This window comes from Schistocerca cancellata, chromosome 3 (assembly GCF_023864275.1).
Source record: "Schistocerca cancellata isolate TAMUIC-IGC-003103 chromosome 3, iqSchCanc2.1, whole genome shotgun sequence".
NCBI lineage: Eukaryota > Metazoa > Arthropoda > Insecta > Orthoptera > Acrididae > Schistocerca > Schistocerca cancellata.
The window spans coordinates 543427943-543449351 of record NC_064628.1 but is presented as its reverse complement, the minus strand read 5'-3'; positions in this window follow the sequence as shown (position 1 = coordinate 543449351).

Genomic DNA, 21409 nt, shown 5'->3' with positions numbered 1-21409 from the left:
TTGCATCTATATGAAATGAAGTTTTTAGATGCCTGGAAAGCTAAGAATCTAATGTTTGGTACACCACAATTCTACAGATACACAATATCATATTCTGCCATAATTTAATATCATTCCATTATTTGTATATGTAAGATCTGTTCTCTAAGGTTTTGAATTTTAAGGGACATTTGATGTTAATGATAGCCTGACCATATAAAGAGCAAAGCAGGTGCTACAGTCAAACTATATTTTATCATTTAACATCAATAATTATGATAAAAACATGTTTGGTGTTGGATAATCTTTACAGACACTGATAAATGGTAGTTCTTAAAGAACATTTCCTAAAATAATATGTAAGGAGATTTTCTACGTACTTGTGTTGTGCGTATCTATTTTTAAATGATGACACAAACTTCTGCAATCTCAGATGGTTTCTGTAATACTGTAAATTGTAAGAATAATGTAAAATATTTCTTTTGCTTGTTGAGAGTAATATGTGTTACATATGAGAGCTGAAGTTATATAATGAGTGAGTGCTGAATTTATGGGATTTGAGTTACCATGTCATATGAGGTATGATTTTCAAAGGTATATATAAAGTATTCATCCCTGTTGCATCATCATGTTAATGTGCCTTGTACAGTATGAATAGTACTGGATTATATCTCATTTGAGTTCCTAATGTTGCATTGATAAAAGATAAACCCGCCGTATTTCAGCTGATCAAAGTTGTCAGGCTATATTTCAGTACAGTATTATAAAGCACTGTGCCTTAAGAGTTATGTTTGGTTACAGTTGCTGCATCAAACATCTCTTCTCTTGAAAAATGATTGTGGTGAATTAAAGTATTCAGCTTTATCTGTTTTTGCAAATTCTTTTTGTTGGGCAACAAGGATGTGTCTTCAATCAATTAGCACCAGTATTATGTTGTTATACCAATAAATAATTTAATGTTTATTTTTTTATGACTGTATTAGCTAGTCACATATGTTCAGAAATACTTAGTGTTTAGAGATCACTAAATAATGGTTTAGTCATTATATGTAGCAAATTTACAATTCTTAGTTATAAAATAATTTCTTTTGTGAATTTGTAAAGTAGAAAGGCCATTGTAATTAGCTGCCAGACAGAGTGGGAACATTTCTGTACTTGAACTATGTATGTAGATAATACAGAATGTTGATCACAAATTATAGAAGTTTTTCCACGTATACTATTCAACCCAGCATTTAGATAATTATTTTTGAGTTTTATATGCTTATCATATGCTGATGACCTTATTTCAGAGTTAAGTGGGTTTCCAGTTAAGTGGAAATTGTCTAGATTTAAAAAACTGCACTACTGTATGGCTTATCAAAGTAGGTGAATTTTATTATCTGTAACAGAAAGCAATAATGAATGAAATTGTGAAGTGTCTTGTAGCTCCAGAGATACTACTTACAAGTATCCATTGATAAAGTTGTCTTGAAATATATGGTTCTGAAAACTTTTAACTACGTGATCTAGATGATGCTTCATAATTCCCATTAATAGGGCATTCTTTTTTATATTGTCAGCTTTTAAGTCATAAATTTCTCAGCAAACGTTTGTCAACAAAACCTTGTATGTGAAGTCAGAAGTAGGTTTTGCAAGTGTACTGAAATCATATTCCATGATGACTTTGAGATAATAGTATTGCCATTCGTGTAAAGAGCTTTAAATAAATGTATGCATTGTTATGTTTTCTAATGCTTAAATGCCTGTTGTATCATAGTGGCAGTATAATTTTCTTTAAAAAAAATAGTATATATTACATCAATTAGTAGTGTGAAATTACACCATATAGTATATTCTTTTGGTTTTGTGCTTGGATTGCAGTTGCATGTATTCCACATGTTAAGTACTTTAACAGTACAGAATGAAAACAATTATTCTGTGACCTATTCATACTTGACAATATATTATTTGCTAGAATAAAAAGGTTGATGTTATTTATACAAATAATAAGAGGTACTATTTCGGAACATTTATTCTAGAAGAATCATAAGTTTCTTTCTCTTATGGATCAGGCAGAAACAAACATAATGTTAAAAATGCTTTCTTTCCATTCATTTGTTGCTCCATTTCACTCTCTTGTTACATGTGATGATTGTTTCATTTGAGTGAAATAGTCCATTATATCCTATCCTTTTCATTTTCACTTTCACCCAAACACATTTAGAATGTTGAAGTTAAGATGGAGTGGAAGTAGTCAACATTAGTTGTTCTTTTCTGAGCCTCTAGAAATATTTATAGCTGAGGAAAAGTGGCCCCTCATTGAACGTTACTTTTGGTAATATTTATAAAGGTGCATTCATAAAATCAACATTTTAAAGTACTGTAGAAGTTTCTCAAATTGAGTGTCACTGTCTGTATCTATATTGCAATTCCATCATCAACTAAAATGGACTGTTTGGTTTACAGCCTAAGGAATTACTGTCTGATAAGTATTAAACGCTATTTACAGCATGCTCCCTACAGTATTTAATGCTACTACGTGTTCCTTTGTTTACAGTAGTGCTTGTGATTAAGTCAGGAATTTGTTATTCATTTCTGTATTGTTAAATGCTATGGAAATTGCCATAATTATTAATATATTCATTATCAAATGTCATTGTAGAGTTAAATCGTGCAACTGTCAATGTGTAATGAACACAACTAATGCTTTAGTGGAAAGTTAACAAGATGTTCATGTTTCTCACATTTTCAAGTTACTCAGTTAAATTGAAGCTGTTAGATGTTAGTGCAAGAAAGTAAGACTTTTAGTAACTACTTTAACAAACATACTGCTCCGGCAAAATGATTCTAGCTCTGTATAGAATATATTTGACATATAAACCACTGCATATGATACAAAAAGATAAAAAAATGGGAGATGATACTTTTTAAACCTGTCTATTGGATATTGCAAATTTTGTATGCATTATTTCCAGTTGCAGAAATTCTGAAATTATTTTCTTTTGGTATACAACTTTTTATCTCACAGTTACAGCTTTACTACTGCAACTGGCATGAGCTTTTCTAGCCTTTGCAATGTCTTTTTTATATAATAAGATAGCTTTTTATATGTGTATTTGCCTTCTTTGGAGACTCAGTGAATTTTTATTGTTGTGACAATAAAAGCCAATGTTTCTCGTTAATATTTTTCTTCTTTCTCATAAAATAATTTAAGGGCTCTTTGATATTTATTAAACCTTTTGCAGACTTGATGGAATGAAACATTGCCACACAGGAGAATGTGATGATCAGCTCAACGGCAGTAAAAACCATTGTGTGTGTTTCATCTGACTCCATAAATGTGAACTTTTTTTCTCTCCATTAAGAACTAGTGTTGTTCTTACTGCTTAAAATTAAAATTGTTGTGGGGCTCATATTATGAACATTGCTCAGATGAAACTTTCACTTCTGGTAGAAATCTAAACACGAGCACTGGAGTAAGCTGTTGTGCATTTTGAGAAAAAAGCATACACAGATGAACCAAAACATTATGATCACCTGCTTAATAGCTTGTTTGTCCGTCTTTGAAACAAAATACATCACTGATTATGCATATCAGGGATCCAACAGTTTGTTGGTAGGTTTGTGGAGGTATATACGGCGACAGATATCTACTCACAGGTCAAGTAATTCACATAAATAACAGGATTTTGATTTGCATATGCACAACACAGATATGTTCCATAGGGTTTACATCAGGCAAATTTGGTAACTGAAGCATCAATGTGAGTTTATTATAATGCTCCTCAAACCACTGTAGCGTGGGTCTGGCTCTGGGACATGGACAGTTATACTGCTGAGAGTATACATCACTGTTGGAGAAAACGTTAAGCGTGAAGGGATGCAGGCAGTTTCACAGCTGCCATTGTGCCTTCGATTACTACCACCGGGCCCTTGCAAGCACAGGAGAATGTCTCCCATAGCCTAATATTGCTCCCACCAACCTGTGTCCATGGCAAACTGCATATTTTGAGCGAACATTCACCTCGATGACGGCATTTTGCGGAGATGATCATAGACCTAGTGTAGTAAAATGTGATTCACCCAAAGAACCAACACGTTTTCATTGATTGACGGTCGAAACCCATTGGCACCGTGTCCACTGCAGTCACAATTGACAGTATCGTTGGGTCAACGTGTGAACAAGTAGGTCTGCTGCGGAGCTCCATGTTCAACAATGTTTGACAAATGGTGTGCTCCAAAACACTTGTGTGTGCACTAGCATTGTGCTCTTTTGGCAGAGATGCCACAGATGCCTACTTTACAGAGCAGACAAGTCTCCGAACCCCACGTTCTGTGAAACGTCATGGATGTACAACCATTTAGCTGCTATTCATAGTCTCACCGTCCTTCTGCCTCTTTCCATAGATGCTCACGACAGTAGCACTTGAACACATCAACCAGCTTCACCATTTTTAAGACACTTGTTCACAGGCTCTGCATAATAATAATCTGCAATTTGTCAGAGTTGCTTATCTCAATGGATTTACCCATTTGCAGCCCATATCTTCACTAGGGTGATCCCCCATCTGTGTCTGCTTCACTTACATATTTTTGTTACCGCATCGCGTGCCCACAGTGCCACCAGGCGGCATCCAACATCGCAGTGGGCAGTGGTCGTAATGCTTTGGCCGATCAGTGTATACGATGTTTGCCTGGAAAGTAAGTACCATCACTAGTATCACAGTTCAGGTGATTTGCACTCTTCTCTCTGGTTCATTTTCTTCCCACTGGCGCCAGTACAGCCAGATTGTGTTGTGTTTACATTTATTAGTGATCTTTCAAAATGTTTAAGATAACGTCTGAGGCAACTGATTGCGAAGTGCATTCTGTAATATAAGTTTGGAAGCAAAGAATGTTAAATCCACAGAAATTCATCATAGACTTGTAGAGATTTATGATGAAAATGTAATGTCTGATGAAATGGTAAGAAAGTGGGTGAGACAGTTCAATAGTGGATGAATCAGTGCTCATAACGGAGCATGGAGTGGGTGGCCTTCAGTTATCGCTGATGGTTCAGTTGAGGAAGTGAGTAAGAAAATTCATGATAACTGATGGTTCATAATGAGAGTGCTTTGTGAGAGTTTCCACAAATTTCAAAAATTGTTTTGCATGAGATTGTCACAAATCACTTAAATTTTTGAAATTGTGTTCCATTTGGTTCCGAAAATGATTATGGATGATAAACGGGTATTCATTGGACAAATATATTATACTAGAACTGACATGTGATTACATTTTCACACAATTTGGGTGCATAGATCCTGAGAAATCGGTACCCAGAACAACCATCTCTGGCTGTAATAAAGGCCTTGATACGCCTGGGCATAGAGTCAAACAGAGCTTGGATGGCGTGTACAGGTACAGCTGCCCATGCAGCTTCAACACGATACCACAGTCCATCAAAGAGTAGTGACTGGCATATTGTGACAAGCCAGTTGCTCCGCCACAATTGACCAGACGTTTTCAGTTGGTGAGAGATCTGGAGAATGTGCTGGCCAGGGCAGCAGTTGAACATTTTCTGTAACCAGAAAGGCCCGTACTGTCAATGCGAACAAGACGTGACCGAGACATGTAACCAATGGCACCCCATACCATCACGCCAGGTGATATGCCAGTATGGCAATGACAAATACACGGTTCCAGTGTGCGTTCACGGCGATGTCGCCAAACACGGATGCAACCATCATGATGCTGTAAACAGAACCTGGATTCATCTGAAAAAATGACGTTTTGCCATTCGTGCACCGAGGTTCGTCGAGTACACCATCGCAGGCACTCCTGTCTGTGATGCAGCGTCAAGGGTAACTGCAGCCATGGTCTCCGAGCTGGTAGTCCATGCTGCTGCAAATGTCGTCGAACTGTTTGTGCAGATGGTTGTTGTCTTGCAAACGTCCCCATCTGTTGACTCAGGGATTGAGACGTGGCTGCACGATCCGTTACAGCCATGTGGATAAGATGCCTGTCATCTCGACTGCTAGTGATACGAGGCCGTTGGGATCCGGCACAGCGTTCCGTATTACCCTCCTGAACCCACCGATTCCATATTCTGCTAACAGTCATTGGATCTCGACCAACGCGAGCAGCAATGTCGCAATAAGATAAACTGCAATCGCGATAGGCTACAATCCGACCTTTATCAAAGTCGGAAACGTGATGGTACGCATTTGTCCTCCTTACACGAGGCATCACAACAACATTTCACCAGTCAACGCCGGTCAACTGCTGTTTGTGTATGAGAAATGGTTGGAAACTTTCCTAATGTCAGCATGTTGTAGGTGTCGCCACCGGCGCCAACCTTGTGTGAATGCTCTGAAAAGCTAATCATTTACATATCACAGCATCTTCTTCCTGTCGGTTAAATTTTGCGTCTGTAGCACGTCGTATTCATGGTGTAGCAATTTTAATGGACAGTAGTGCATGAGCTACATTGTTGTCATGTGGTGTGTGCTGTGTATGTCCATATACAATAAATATGCATTTCCAACCATTGGTTCCCTATTTCAATATAATTGGTTGTGGATCCACTGTCATCTGTTTCAAATGGACCCAGAAGATTTGAGACATCTTGTATGTTGCTTCTTCCTATGTAAGGGGTTGTTATAATTAAAGTGCAGCCAATTTAAGCTGGCAAAAAATAGTTCCAATTTTGGCCACGTGTTCAAATCTGCCACTATGAAATAAAGGCAGATGATTAGAAATATTTCTGTATGTAATGGATTAGAAATGGAACATGGGCAGAAAAGGTCAAACAAGGAAGAAAGGCATAATGTTGATTTTATTATTAACACCACTTTCACAATTTGTTCCATACGAGCACCAGAGATGTCAAGGAGAATCTGTACAGTACCAGATTTTCACCTGGTGGACAAACCAAATTATAACCAATTTTCTTTCCAATGTAAATCAGTTCCACATTAATGTATTAGCTTATCTACCAAGTTTTGCTGCCATGCACTGAATCTGCATCAGTAGCTGTGCTTAAATTGTATCCACCCAGTATATCACACAGAAAATTACCGGCAGTCATTCTTTCTACAAACGATTCACAGCTGGAACAGGAAAGGAGGGGTGTGACGGGTACCCTCCACCACACATCACAATTTGACTAGCAGAGTACAGACGTAGATGTTTTCCTTTGTTACTACTTCTTGAGTCCTCAATAAAAAAGGTATCACCTTCATTCTCTGATTTATCATCCACAATCAATTTTTGAAGGTTATTACATTATGTAAGTTGATAAATAATTATGGTGTTATAAGCATTTTTCTTTGCCAGTGTAGTAAAGTTCCTGTTTGTACTCATTGATTCAGAAAGAGAGGCAGGGAAGTGCACTTTCACCATTACTCTTCACTGTAGTGATGGATGATATAATGAGTAAAGTAGCACAAGTAATTGGTGAAAGGAAGATGAAAGCTAAGGAGTTTGCAGCAAGGATGTACCCCAAATCAGTAAAAAAGTTATATACCAGTCATACTATGTCCCAATCCTGACATAATGCATCAGAGACGTGGGAAAAAATATATCTAAAAACAAAGATGATTTGACTTACCAAACGAAAGCGCTGGCACGTCGATAGACACACAAACATACACACAAAATTCTAGCTTTCGCAACCAATGGTTGCCTCGTCAGGAAAGAGGGAAGGAGAGCGAAAAACGAAAGGATTTGGGTTTTAAGGGAGAGGGTAAGGAGTCACTCCAATCCCGGGAGCGGAAAGACTTACCTTAGGGGAAAAAAGGACGGGTATACACTCGCGCACACACACACACATATCCGTCCACACTTATACAGGCACAAGCAGACATAATATATGTCTGTTGAGTTGCATTTGCATTTGTGTGTGTGTGTGTGTGTGTGTGTGTGTGTGTGTGTGTGTGTGTGTGTGTCTATTGTTGTCAAAGGCCTTAATGGCCAAATGCTTTAATTGTGAGAGTCTTTTTGTTGTGCCTATCTGCGACTCAGCATCTCCAATATATGGCGCTATAGCTGCACAAATGGGTGTGTTTTGCAGCCAGTGCTCAACTTCTCTGAGATTACAATTTAAAATGACTTCCAGCTCACACAGTTTGCTGCCTAGATCTTGCAGATTTTGCAGTAACAATGTTTAGGGATTGACATTTAGATTTTGTGAGTTGTTGCTCTCCTTGGCTCTCTTCTTCTGATTGGTTGTCAATTGCTTCTGCTGGGTGCTGCTGTTGCTGATGATGGTGATAGCTCTGCTAATGATGGTGCTGATTCTGCTGGTGGTGGTGGTTGTTCTGCAGAAGGTAATGCTCGCCCTGTCCACTATATTTTCAAGGAAGCAACATTGCCCCCCCCCCCCCCCCGCTCCCCACCCCTGCACCCACCCTTGTGTTGTTCTAAATGGCGAACACCTCAGGAAACTCAGCATTCATTTGCTGGGTGGGGGCTTGCGGAACCTGGGTTTCCTGAACTAGGAACTGGTGAGCGATGCTAGTGCTCTGTAACCATAAGCTGTGGGCATGTTTCAGCGAACACTATGTGGAGCAGTATTGGAATTGTCACAGAGAACAGGGACCTTGGATAAACCACTCATACTATCATGATAGTAAAAATCTTTCTAAGAAAGCCCTCAATCTCAAGGTGTGCTGCACACTGACAAGACACTTAGTTGTTGAGGTGTGACAGTCATTATCAGGCAATCTCTGGGGAACATGTATTTCAGTTGTATAAGGCTTAGTCAGGCAAGAGGGGCTGTGTCTGGATGGACACTCACTTCTCTAGCTGCTTGTGGAACTTCCATGAAGTTTAAATCACTTACTTTTGCTCCCAGCAGTTCTGGTAGTCCGTTGGACAGTATTAATGCCCAAATCCTAAAGATGCCTCACATGGCTAGACCACCTGAGACATCTGTGAATTTCAGTGCAAGCAGAAATAGTAACAGACCATATTCTGTGATAGATAATATGTTTATCACTGTTGAATGTGTCAAAGATTAATTTGAAAAATTGTCACCTTTCTGCATATATAAAGTTCTAGAGGACTTGCAGGATAACTTAAATCCAGTAAGAGGCTGCGCAGTCATACACTCCTGATTAAGTAACTGAAGGCTACCCAAGTGCACAAGTTGTTAAATACTAAACTACTTGAAGAATATGCTATCAACCATGAGTTTCACACTGGGCTAAATTGTTGTAAAGGAGTTGTGATGTGCCAGGGCATTATGGGTATGGATCCAAGGAATTCTAACAGGAATGGGAAAGTGAACATGTCACTGAAGAATAGAGTTCCATGAAAAAAGTTGATAGTGAGCTTCAGAAGGCAGAGGCTTTTATCCTGACGTTTAGTCTACTAATGTTGCCAAGTATATTGTGCCAGGCTTTTTCTGACTTCAATCTAGGCCCTATGTAACCTAATCCAATGTATTACTTACTGCCTTGGTCACACCACCGTGGTTTACAGCTGTCAGGTAAAATGAAGATTCAGCTCCACTGCCCGTGAAGCACGTCTTTAATACACTGCCCACACATGTGTGTCAGTTGCTCCCAAACACATCCAGTTTGGACTTGTCTTCAAGTAAGAGAATAAAATACAGGATGGTAAGTCACCCAATGCCTCTTCTATTTTGAGACAAAAATTAATACGTTTAAGGCCACAGCGCCACCCACTTTTGTGAAGTTGTTTGCCTTGGCATTGAAGCTACTTGTACAGAAGACTAATGTTGGCACAAGACTTCGATAGCTGGGCAGAACACATCAACTGCACCTGTAAATGCAGCTGTAAGCCCGCTCCACTGGCCACACAATCGAACCTTCTCACCACTGAAATACTGGTGGTTGCTGAAATAAATCTCAGTAAGAAGCAGACCCTCATGACAGACAATAGAAGAGATCCAGCAAAATGTTCCTGTTAAAACAGCCTTGACACCATCCCCAAAGTCCAAACTGGGGATGAAAACCAACAGACCGAAACAACCTGGTCTGAAGCTATCAGACCATGTGACCTTGGTTCTGTCTGATGGATGAGACAATAACCTTACTATGGATGGTATGTATGCTGGTCTGCCTGAGGCTACTGGCAAGTCCATCAAGAACCCTCCTCCTGCACTCCCCCCTCCCCACTGCTGCAACATCACGCTGCCATGGAGGAAAGAGAGAACAACCTTACCCTTAAGATGGCTACCATACTTCAGTGGTACTTGAATGGGCTCAGGACATGTGTAGGAAATATGTCTATTAGCTTAGGATAAAGTAATATGCATCTGCATTTTAAATTACCTGACACCCCTGAGTTATGTTGCTTCATTCTCCACAAAATCCATGGCCTTAGTGCAGAGAGAGCCAAAGGATGAGTGGTTATTTTCATGAACAATACCTATCATTCCTCGCTTCCCTCCCTGACATCCAGCCAACAAGCAGTCGCTGTAACTGTGCGTGTGCATCATAGTTGACAATCTGTTCACTCTACCTACCCCCACATGAGGCGCTGGACTGAAGAGGCTCTCCATGACAACATTATTCAGCTCCACCATCCCTTCATCCTCTGTGATGATTTTAACTAACACATTGTGCTTTGATCCTCTACAACCACATGCCTCAGGAATAAATCAGTTGAGAGCCGTCTTATGCCCTCATGTGCAAATTTGTTGAAAATTGGGCAGAGCATGCACTTCAACACTACTATCAATCTCTCACTATGCTCTCAAGCCCTTGCACACACTGCTCAATGGGAAGTGGTCGATAACTTGCACTCAAGTGACCTTTCCCAGTCTAAATTGACCTGCCAGACAGAGTGGTGCCCAAAAGAAAGACACTGTGATGGGTGCCCAGTGGGACAGACTGTATGCTTTACAGCCAACTTCCTGTGTTTTAACAACGTAAGAGCATCCATCCATAGTCTTCAGGCCAGCAGAAAAGGCTGTTTGCTTTAGGTGGAATGTTGAATGCCACTTTGCAGTCAGGGTTGTGCGGGCAGCTCTACATAGGTTCAAATGCAGGCCAACAGTAGAAAATCTTGCCGTTTTTCAGGTAGCAAGGGCAAATTGTTGCTGAAAGTAAAGTAAGAAGAGTTTGTGCCAATAGCTCCTGAACCCCATAAACCATTCCATTAAGAGAGTACAATTAATGAGAGACCAACAGGACGATTTCCAGAAGAAGAGGAAGGTGCCTCAGGCTGTGTTATGGGGAATGGAAGTCTTTCGACTAACCCATAAGACACTTCCCATACTACAGCAGTCTGTTCTGTCACAGTTGTCACCACTGTCAGTCAGGATTCAGCTTTCTGACTCTACAAGTGGCTGCTGAGAGGGACAGGTTGGACTTCAGTTCTACCACTAATCAAGAAAACAACTGTACTTTCTCCACATGGGAGTTGGATTCTGTGCTACTTGCAGCTTGTGACACTTAATATGGTCACAGAAGGATCCATTATAGTATATTATGGCTCCTCACAGTAAAGAGTAAAGAAATCCTCCTCACCCTTTTATTCCTCATACACTTTCATTTCCTTGAGTTTGCTGTTACTCCTGCATTAGAGAATTTCTGAAGTGTCCTCCTCAGTAAATCTACATGTTCCTCCCAGGTGTGAGTGGTTATAAGACTATTGTCAACGTTTACTCTCTATCTACTCTGTGAATTGTCACTCAAACTTGTGATGGAGGCCTAAGTTTAGTGATAGTGTCACATGACTATATGTCTGGAATGTTGAGCTATTGGCAGCAAAAAGGCAACAGTCATTATTGCTGTGGTGAGGCAGATGGGAAGATGGGTACACCGATATGTTGGCACCTATGTCTGTTAGGAATTGCAGTTTTGAGTAGTGCTCTGTGACAAACAGCCAATGAGTCATTTGGAGAGCGTGTCACTGTCACTACTGACTTCCGAGAAGTACCCCATCTCACACAGAGGGATTGCTTTCCTGCGCATCAGTGCCGGACTGCCTGTGGTACCAACAAACTTTTGGAAGGCAGTTAGTAACATTTCCTTGGTGAGTGGTAGCGCTGTGATTGGCAACTGAAACACTGTGTTTGCAAAGTAGGTCTTGCACAATAAGTTCAGCAATTTATGCCTGCAGTAATGTGAAAATATTGTCCGACTGTGCGCAAATATCTGCTACACATGTGAATGAGTACATCTCTGCAATATGGTCCACAGTTTGTACAAGCATGTCAAGATTGCAGATGCATTCTGTAAGTTGTTGTTGTTGTTGTGGTCTTCAGTCCTGAGACTGGTTTGATGCAACTCTCCATGCTACTCTATCCTGTGCAAGCTTCTTCATCTCCCAGTACCTACTGCAACCTACATCCTTCTGAATCTGCTTAGTGTATTGATCTCTTGGTCTCCCTCTACGATTTTTACCCTCCACGCTGCCCTCGAATGCTAAATTTGTGATCCCTCGATGCCTCAGAACATGTCCTACCAACCGATTCCTTCTTCTAGTCAAGTTGTGCCACAAACTTCTCTTCTCCCCAATCCTATTCAATACCTCCTCATTAGTTATGTGATCTACCCACCTTATCTTCAGCATTCTTCTGTAGCACCACATTTCGAAAGCTTCTATTCTCTTCTTGTCCAAACTAGTTATCGTCCATGTCTCACTTCCATACATGGCTACACTCCATACAAATACTTTCAGAAACGACTTCCTGACACCTAAATCTATATTCGAAGTTAACAAATTTCTCTTCTTGAGAAACGCTTTCCTCGCCATTGCCAGTCTACATTTTATATGCTCTCTACTTCGACCATCATCGGTTATTTTACTCCCTAAATAGCAAAACTCCTTTACTACTTTAAGTGTCTCATTTCCTAATCTAATTCCCTCAGCATCACCTGACTTAATTTGACTACATTCCATTATCCTCATTTTGCTTTTGTTGATGTTCATCTTATATCCTCCTTTCAAGACACTGTCCATTCTGTTCAACTGCTCTTCCAAGTCCTTTGCTGTCTCTGACAGAATTACAATGTCATCGGCGAACCTCAAGGTTTTTACTTCTTCTCCATGAATTTTAATACCTACTCCGAATTTTTCTTTTGTTTCCTTTACTGCTTGCTCAATATACAGATTGAATAACATCGGGGAGAGGCTACAACCCTGTCTCACTCCTTTCCCAACCACTGCTTCCCTTTCATGCCCCTCGACTCTTATAACTGCCATCTGGTTTCTGTACAAATTGTAAATAGCCTTTCGCTCCCTGTATTTTACCCCTACCACCTTCAGAATTTGAAAGAGAGTATTCCAGTCAACATTGTCAAAAGCTTTCTCTAAGTCTAAAAATGCTAGAAACGTATGTTTGCCTTTTCTTAATCTTTCTTCTAAGATAAGTCGTAAGGTCAGTATTGCCTCACGTGTTCCAATATTTCTACGGAATCCAAACTGATCTTCCCCGAAGTCGGCTTCTACCAGTTTTTCCATTCGTCTGTAAAGAATTCGCGTTAGTATTTTGCAGCTGTGACTTATTAAACTGATAGTTCGGTAATTTTCACATCTGTCAACACCTGCTTTCTTTGGGATTGGAATTATTATATTCTTCTTGAAGTCTGAGGGTATTTCGCCTGTCTCATACATCGTGCTCACCAGATGGTAGAGTTTTGTCATGACTGGCTCTCCCGAGGCCATCAGTAGTTCTAATGGAATGTTGTCTACTCCCAGGGCATTGTTTTGACTCCGGTCTTTCAGTGCTCTGTCAAACTCTTCACGCAGTATCTTATCCCCCATTTTGTCTTCATCTACATCCTCTTCCATTTCCATAATATTGTCCTCAAGTACATCGCCCTTGTATAGACCCTCTACATACTCTTTCCACCTTTCTGCTTTCCCTTCTTTGCTTAGAACTGGGTTGCCATCTGAGCTCTTGATATTCATACAAGTGGTTCTCTTCTCTCCAAAGGTCTCTTTAATTTTCCTGTAGGCAGTATCTATCTTACCCCTAGTGAGACAAGCCTCTACATCCTTACATTTGTCCTCTAGCCATCCCTGCTTAGCCATTTTGCACTTCCTGTCCATTTTATTTTTGAGACATTTGTATTCCTTTTTGCCTGCTTCATTTACTGTGTTTTTATATTTTCTCCTTTCATCAATTAAATTCAATATTTCTTCTGTTACCCAAGGATTTCTATTAGCCCTTGTCTTTTTACCTACCTGATCGTCTGCTGCCTTCACCACTTCATCCCTCAGAGCTACCCATTCTTCTTCTACTGTATTTCTTTCCCCCATTCCTGTCAATTGTTCCCTTATGCTCTCCCTGAAACTCTCTACAACCTCTGGTTCTTTCAGTTTATCCAGGTCCCATCTCCTTAAATTCCCACCTTTTTGCAGTTTCTTCAGTTTCAATCTGCAGTTCATAACCAATAGATTGTGGTCAGAATCCATTACATTCTGTAAGTATCTTCTGCAAATCTAGTGACAGATGCAACAGCCAGATGTTCTGTAGATTGTCTTCATTGACTTGCTGGAGTCCACAGGTGGACTGCAGTAACTGTGAAATCAAGGTTCACCTAACTTGTCAGTATGAAGTAACTTTTCTAGGCCTTTTGTTTCAGGCTGTGACAGTTGTTGAGTATGGTGGTTTTAATGGTTGGTTACCAGTCAGTGCCTCATGGTGAAGCCCAAATATCCTGTACTTCTGGAGGAGGAGGAGTAGATTAGTATTTAATGTCCTGTCAACAAGGAGGTCATTGGAGACAGAGCACAATCTTGGATTAAGGAAGGATGGAGAAAGAAAGCTTCTGTGTCCTTTTGAAGGAACCATGTTGGCATTTGTCTTAAGTGATTTAGGGAAATTGTGGAAAACCTAAATCAGGATAGTTGGAAGATGGTTTGAACCATCACCTTCCTGAATGCAAGTCCAGGGTGCTGACCACTGCTCTACCCTGTTTGATGTGTACTTCCATAGTCATATCTTCATTCAACACAGTGAAAATGTAATTGTACTCAGTTTCAGAAACAGTCACATGAGCTAGTGCAAACTGGTTCTCAAGACTGGGTTTTGCTGCCAGCATTATGATGGTTTGACCATGACACAGTTAACTAGTGTGCTTGTGGAAATATCAACAATCTGTGATGAGTCTTGCACTGAAAAATTACAGTTCAGTGTATGGAAGGCACATGGCACGATTTCGTTGCGTCTGACATTTGAAGTGGCACTGCACAAAGCATCAGTTAACCCCTGAAATTATGTTGAGATCATTCACACACTCTCTCACTCACTTTCTGATGAGCCAACCTTGCTCAACTTGTGTGCAGGGTAAGTATTGGCCACTATTCCTGCAGTCCCTCATCGGACCAGCCTATCGGATGCATAGGGCATCCCTTGGCTGTTGCATGGTTTCAAGCCCATAACAAGCCAGGCCAATGTGTCATTGGCATGTGGTGGATTGGGTGTCCCAGGTCCTGGGTGAGCCAATTTTGTAACCATTCAGTCTCACCATAAAACAGTCGTGCAGACTGGCTGAAGTGGTCCCACCATAGCAGGATACCTGTCTTCTTGTGCAGCTGAGTGGTTGGATAGCACCACAGAAGGCACAGAGTGAGTCTAAGTACTCGGTTCTGCACCCTATGCAGCTCATCAACATGAGTGTTGGCCCCATACCATGGCAGCATACGGTAGCACTGGTGATACTAGGGCCAGGTGCAGGGTCATGCCATGGTGAGGCGGCAACATCGACATCGGTTGAGCAGAGGGTGCAGGACATGAAGATACCATGCAACTCTGCTCTTGACTTCCTAGATGTTTGGCTTGCAGGTTGACCTCTAGTCCAGAGTGACCCTGAGGTACTGGTGGATCTGCTCCACCCTTGATCATGGTCGGCATAAGTCTGGAGGCAGCAGCCTTCTTAGTGAAGACCTCTACCAGACTCTTAGTAGCATTATACCTTAGCTACCATTTTGTCAACCACACACCCAGCATGTCACAGCTTAATTGGACTTGTCACCTCATTTCAGCAGTATTCATATTCCTGGTGAGCAGTGTGATGTCATTGGTGTAGAGAGCCAACTCACACACTCCACATGTGGAGTACAGCAGGGGTCCCAAGTGCAGAGTCCTGTGGCATTCGAGCCCATATCGGCCAGTGGGTTGAAATACCATCTTCCAGACAGATGTGGAAGATCAGGTCAGCCAAGTAGGACCTAATCAAGACACTGTGTGACCTTGGCACCCCATGCACAAAAAGTTTGTAAATGAGATTGTCATGCCACATGGAGTCAAAAGCTCTGGATACATTGAGGAACACCGTCCCAAGGCATTCCTGAGTCTCCAGAATACGCATGGTTTCCTCCATCAACCACATGAGTTGGTGGATGGTGGAATGGCCCCTGCAAAACCCAAACTGTTTGTCCTAGAGTATTCACTCTGCTTCCATGTGCCTCAGAAGTCATTTAGCATGCAACTGCTCATACTCCTTCTGTGGAATTGTGTGAACAAATTATTTTGTGTGCAGCAAAGCGCATCATGTGATATATTGCAGACCTCTCTGGTGTTATTGTACGCTCTGAGTTTTATGTGTGTAATATAGTGTTCCTTGGTTGTTTTGTTCAATGTATTTTACCTAGAAGTGCAAATATAGTTAGGCACTAAATGTCTTTTACTCACTATTATTTATTCAACTGCATTGACTCTGATAGGTTATGAGCCCAGCAATGCATCTGGAATAAGTATATCCATTATATAGTAGTCAGAAAGTATTGGAAAAGTACTAACTAGTGCACTTGCATGAAGTACAAGTTATCCTTACAAGATGAACGCAACTCTTTTGTATTATTCTTGGGTCATATTCTTTACATTAAGAAAGATCAGTGTTACTATTAAGATGAGTACAACACAAATTCCGCAGGTTGAAAGGTTTATGGGTCGCAAAAACTAGGCAAGGTGGAAATTTGCAGTATAACCATATTTACATTTGGACGACCTATGGGATATGGTGGATGGGACAATGGAATCCACAGATCAGAATTATTCAAGTAAGAATAGGAAAGCAAAATTAAATTTGATATTACTGGTTGACTCAGTGAATTATGTTCACGTTGAAAAAGCTGCGACAGTGAAAGAAGTCTGCGACAAATTACAAAGTGCATTTGAGGATGGAGGTCTTACAATGAAAGTAGGATTATTACGTGAGTTAATTACGACTCAGCTGGACAAATGCAAGAGTGTAGACAAATACATCAACAAAATAATAGCCATTTTGAACCAATTGAGTTTGAGATCACTGGTGAATGGATAGGGGCACTACTGTTGGCAGGACTGCCTGAAAGGTATGTGCCTATGATTATCGGGCTGGAAAGCTCAGGTACACTGATCACGAGCAACAGTGTTAAAGTGAAAATCCTACAGGATGTAAAGACTACTTCAAGCTGTCATGCATTGGAGAAGGAAACTGCATCTGCTCTTTATTCAAAAAAACAAAAGGAAGAAATCAGTGAGGTGCTAAAGATGTCAGAAGAAGGGGCAGATTGCATCTCAGTGCAAAGAAAAATTAATACCAAGGTCAGGAATGCAGCAAAAGAGGTATGTTGCTGATAGCCCAGAGAGAGGGCCCAATAATAAAGGTAAGGCACTCTAATGTTTTTATTCTTTAAAGGATGTGGGTAATTGTTGACCGGAATGGATTTTAGACTCGGGTGCATCTGTGCATATTGTTAAAGACAAATCTCTTCTTTATGATGTTAAAGATATGACTCATATGGGAATATCTACTGTTGATGTCAGCAAGCTCCACTGCCAATTGGCTGGGAAACTAGACCTATATGTAAGTGTAAACTCTGAACCTAATATGGTTACAGCACATGATGTTCGTTATGCAAAAAGTGTTGTGACTAACCTACTGCCGGCCGGAGTGGCCGAGCGGTTAAAGGCGCTACAGTCTGGAACCGCACGACCGCTACGGTCGCAGGTTCGAATCCTGCCTCGGGCATGGATGTGTGTGATGTCCTTAGGTTAGTTAGGTTTAAGTAGTTCTAAGTTCTAGGGGACTTATGACCACAGCAGTTGAGTCCCATAGTGCTCAGAGCCATTTGAACCATTTTTTGACTAACCTACTGTCTGTAGGGGAAATTGTCAAGAAGGGAAACACAGTCACTTTTGACATGCACAGAGCAAGAGTAATCAACAAAAATGGTGAAGTTATAACTACAGCAAGTAAAGAAAGGAATATTTTTAAGTTGGATATCATTGATAGTAAACATAGAAATATTAGTCATCCAATGTACTTGGTGGAAGGTTTTTTTATGGCACTGCAGACTTGGACACCTAGATTTATTTATTTATTTAGATTTTTTCATGTGGAGTCATCAATATGATGGCTTTTTCAAATGTCAGGTACTTATACATTGTTTTAGAGCTCTTAAACTTAACCATTTAAAAATTTTTTGAGTGAATAGAGACACTTTTCAATAAAGAATTCTTTTAGTTTTGATTTGAATTGCTTTTTATTACTGTTTTTCATGGACTCTGGCAGGTTATTGTACCATATCAGGCCATTAGTATATGGGCTCTGGTCTGTCATTTTAATCTTGTTCTTTGTCAGTGGTATTTCTCTTTGGACCTACTGTTGTGGTCATGTATATCACTACATTTAGTTACTTCACTTTTCTGTGAGACAAAAAAGTAATTAATTTATAAAGATACAAAGAGTAAATGGTGAAGTATTTGTGTTGTCTGAAAACATCACAGCAAGGGTCTTTATAGCCTAGTCCAAGTATAATCCTTAACCCTCTTTTTTGTAGCAATAGTACTCTGTTAAGGTGAATGCCTGCAGTGCAACCCCATATTTTTATACAGTAGCCAAGAGGGGGATAGATTGTACCATAATACACAGTTTTAAGCATGTGGGTGCACTTAAGAAGATACAGCCCATTGCTGACTTTTTTGCATACAGCATTAATGTGGCTAATCCACCAGAGGTTTGAGTTCAGATGAACCCCTACAAATTTACACTCGTTTTCTTCCTCTGCCACTATGCCACATACCTCATTTACGCATGAGTGGTGTGAGCTTCCAGTTGTAAATATTTGCATCTGGGATTTATTTACATTGACCTTTAATCCTTGTGCATTAAAATATAAACTTAATTCTAGTATCCCATTACTTGCTGAAAATTTCAGTTCCTCACAATCTTTACCATGAAATAAAACTGAGGTGTCATCAGCATAATTTAAAAGGTGCACGTTAATGGGGTGTACAACGTCATTAATATATGCCAAAAAGATGAAAGGCCCAAGAATTGAGCCTTGAGGGGCTCCCTGCATCCTGTTTCACTTGATGGTTTACTGAGTCAAAAGCTTTTCCCAGGTCAAGGAATATTCCAGCTGAGTGCATACCCTGTTCTATATTGCTACATACTTCATGGAAGAAACTGGTAAAAGCAATGGCCGTGATTAGGTCTTTCCTAAACCCATGCTGCGATTCGGTAAGCATTTTGTGCCTTGACAAAATGTTGTGAGTTGTGATAGGATATGTTATGTTATGTTAACCGGGGACCTAGAAACGATGGAGAGGCTCCGTCCCCGCCGCAGCCGCAGTGGTCCGCAACCCCACGATGACTACCGCAGTCCACTTCACCCCTCTGCCGCCCCACACCAAACCCAGGGTTATTGTGTGGTTCGGCCCCTGGTGGACCCCCCAGGGAACGTCTCACACCAGATGAGTGTAACCCCTATGTTTGCGTGGTAGAGTAATGGTGGTGCACACGTACGTGGAAAACTTGTTTGCGCAGCAATCGCTGACATAGTGTAGCTGAGGTGGAATAAGGGGAACCAGCCCGCATTTGCCGAGGCAGATGGAAAACCGCCTAAAAACCATCCACAGACTGGCCAGCTCACCGGACCTTGACACAAATCCACCGGGCAGATTGGTGGCGGGGACCGGCGCTCCTTCCTGCCCGGAAAGCCGTGCATTAGACCGCATGGCCAACTGGGCGGGCTTGTGATAGGATAACTGTTTCAAATATTTTACTGAAGTTAGGGATTAGTGATATTGGTCTATAATTTGAGTCTTTACTTTCCTTCTTATGAATTGGCTGAATTACACTCAAAATGGGGTTGCTGAGAGGGCTAATAGGACCATTGTCGAAAAAGCAGGGAGCATGATAACTGACGCTGGATTATCAAAAGATTTTTGGGCAGAGGCGGTATCAACAGAGACTTATATTTGGACAATAGATCTCCTACAAAATCATTAAGTAATATAAGGCCCTATGAGATGTGGGTGGGAAGGAAACATGACCTAAGCAATATAAGGGTTTTTGGTTGTGATGCAGTGGTCCACATTCCAAAACAGCTGAGAGGAAAATGGGACCGAAAAGCGAGAATTAAAATGGCTACCGATTAGTGGATCCATTGAATAAAAGGATAGTTACAAACAGAGATGTAGTATTCTTTGAAAATAGAAAGGACTCTGAAGAGGGCAAGACTACTAAGTTAACATCATCTAGTTCTGAGAGTGAAACCTTATGTGAAGAAGAGAAAGTGAAGAACAGTAAGAGGACAGTCAAAGGCAAATGGAGACTATTATGATGACAAAGAGTTTGAGGACAAACAAAATGAAGAGAACAATGTAGGCACTCTTCTCGCATACCAAAACCGAAAGAATATACAGATTTTGAGATGTATGCAGCCCAGTCTTTTAATGGTGAGCCAGCAACAGCAGAAGAAGCAATGACTGGCCCAAACTCTCAAGAATGGAAAGAACGTCGATCAGTTGTAGAATTTTGGAACACGTATTGTGTTCGAGTATAATGACTTTTCTGGAGACTAGAAATCTACTCTGTAGGAATCAGCATGGGTTTCGAAAAAGACGGTCATGTGAAACCCAGCTCGCGCTATTCGTCCACGAGACTCAGAGGGCCATAGACACGGGTTCACAGGTAGATGCCGTGTTTCTTGACTTCCGCAAGGCGTTCGATACAGTTCCCCACAGTCGTTTATTGAACAAAGTAAGAGCATATGGACTATCAGACCAATTGTGTGATTGGATTGAGGAGTTCCTAGATAACAGGACGCAGCATGTTATTCTCAATGGAGAGAAGTCTTCCGAAGTAAGAGTAATTTCAGGTGTGCCGCAGGGGAGTGTCATAGGACCGTTGCTATTCACAATATACATAAATGACTTGGTGGATGACATCGGAAGTTCACTGAGGCTTTTTGCAGATGATGCTGTGGTGTATCGAGAGGTTGTAACAATGGAAAATTGTACTGAAATGCAGGAGGATCTGCAGCGAATTGACGCATGGTGCAGGGAATGGCAACTGAATCTCAATGTAGACAAGTGTAATGTGCTACGAATACACAGAAAGATAGATCCTTTATCATTTAGCTACAAAATAGCAGGTCAGCAACTGGAAGCAGTTAATACCATAAATTATCTGGGAGTACGCATTAGGAGTGATTTAAAATGGAATGATCATATAATGTTGATTGTCGGTAAAGCAGATGCCAGACTGAGATT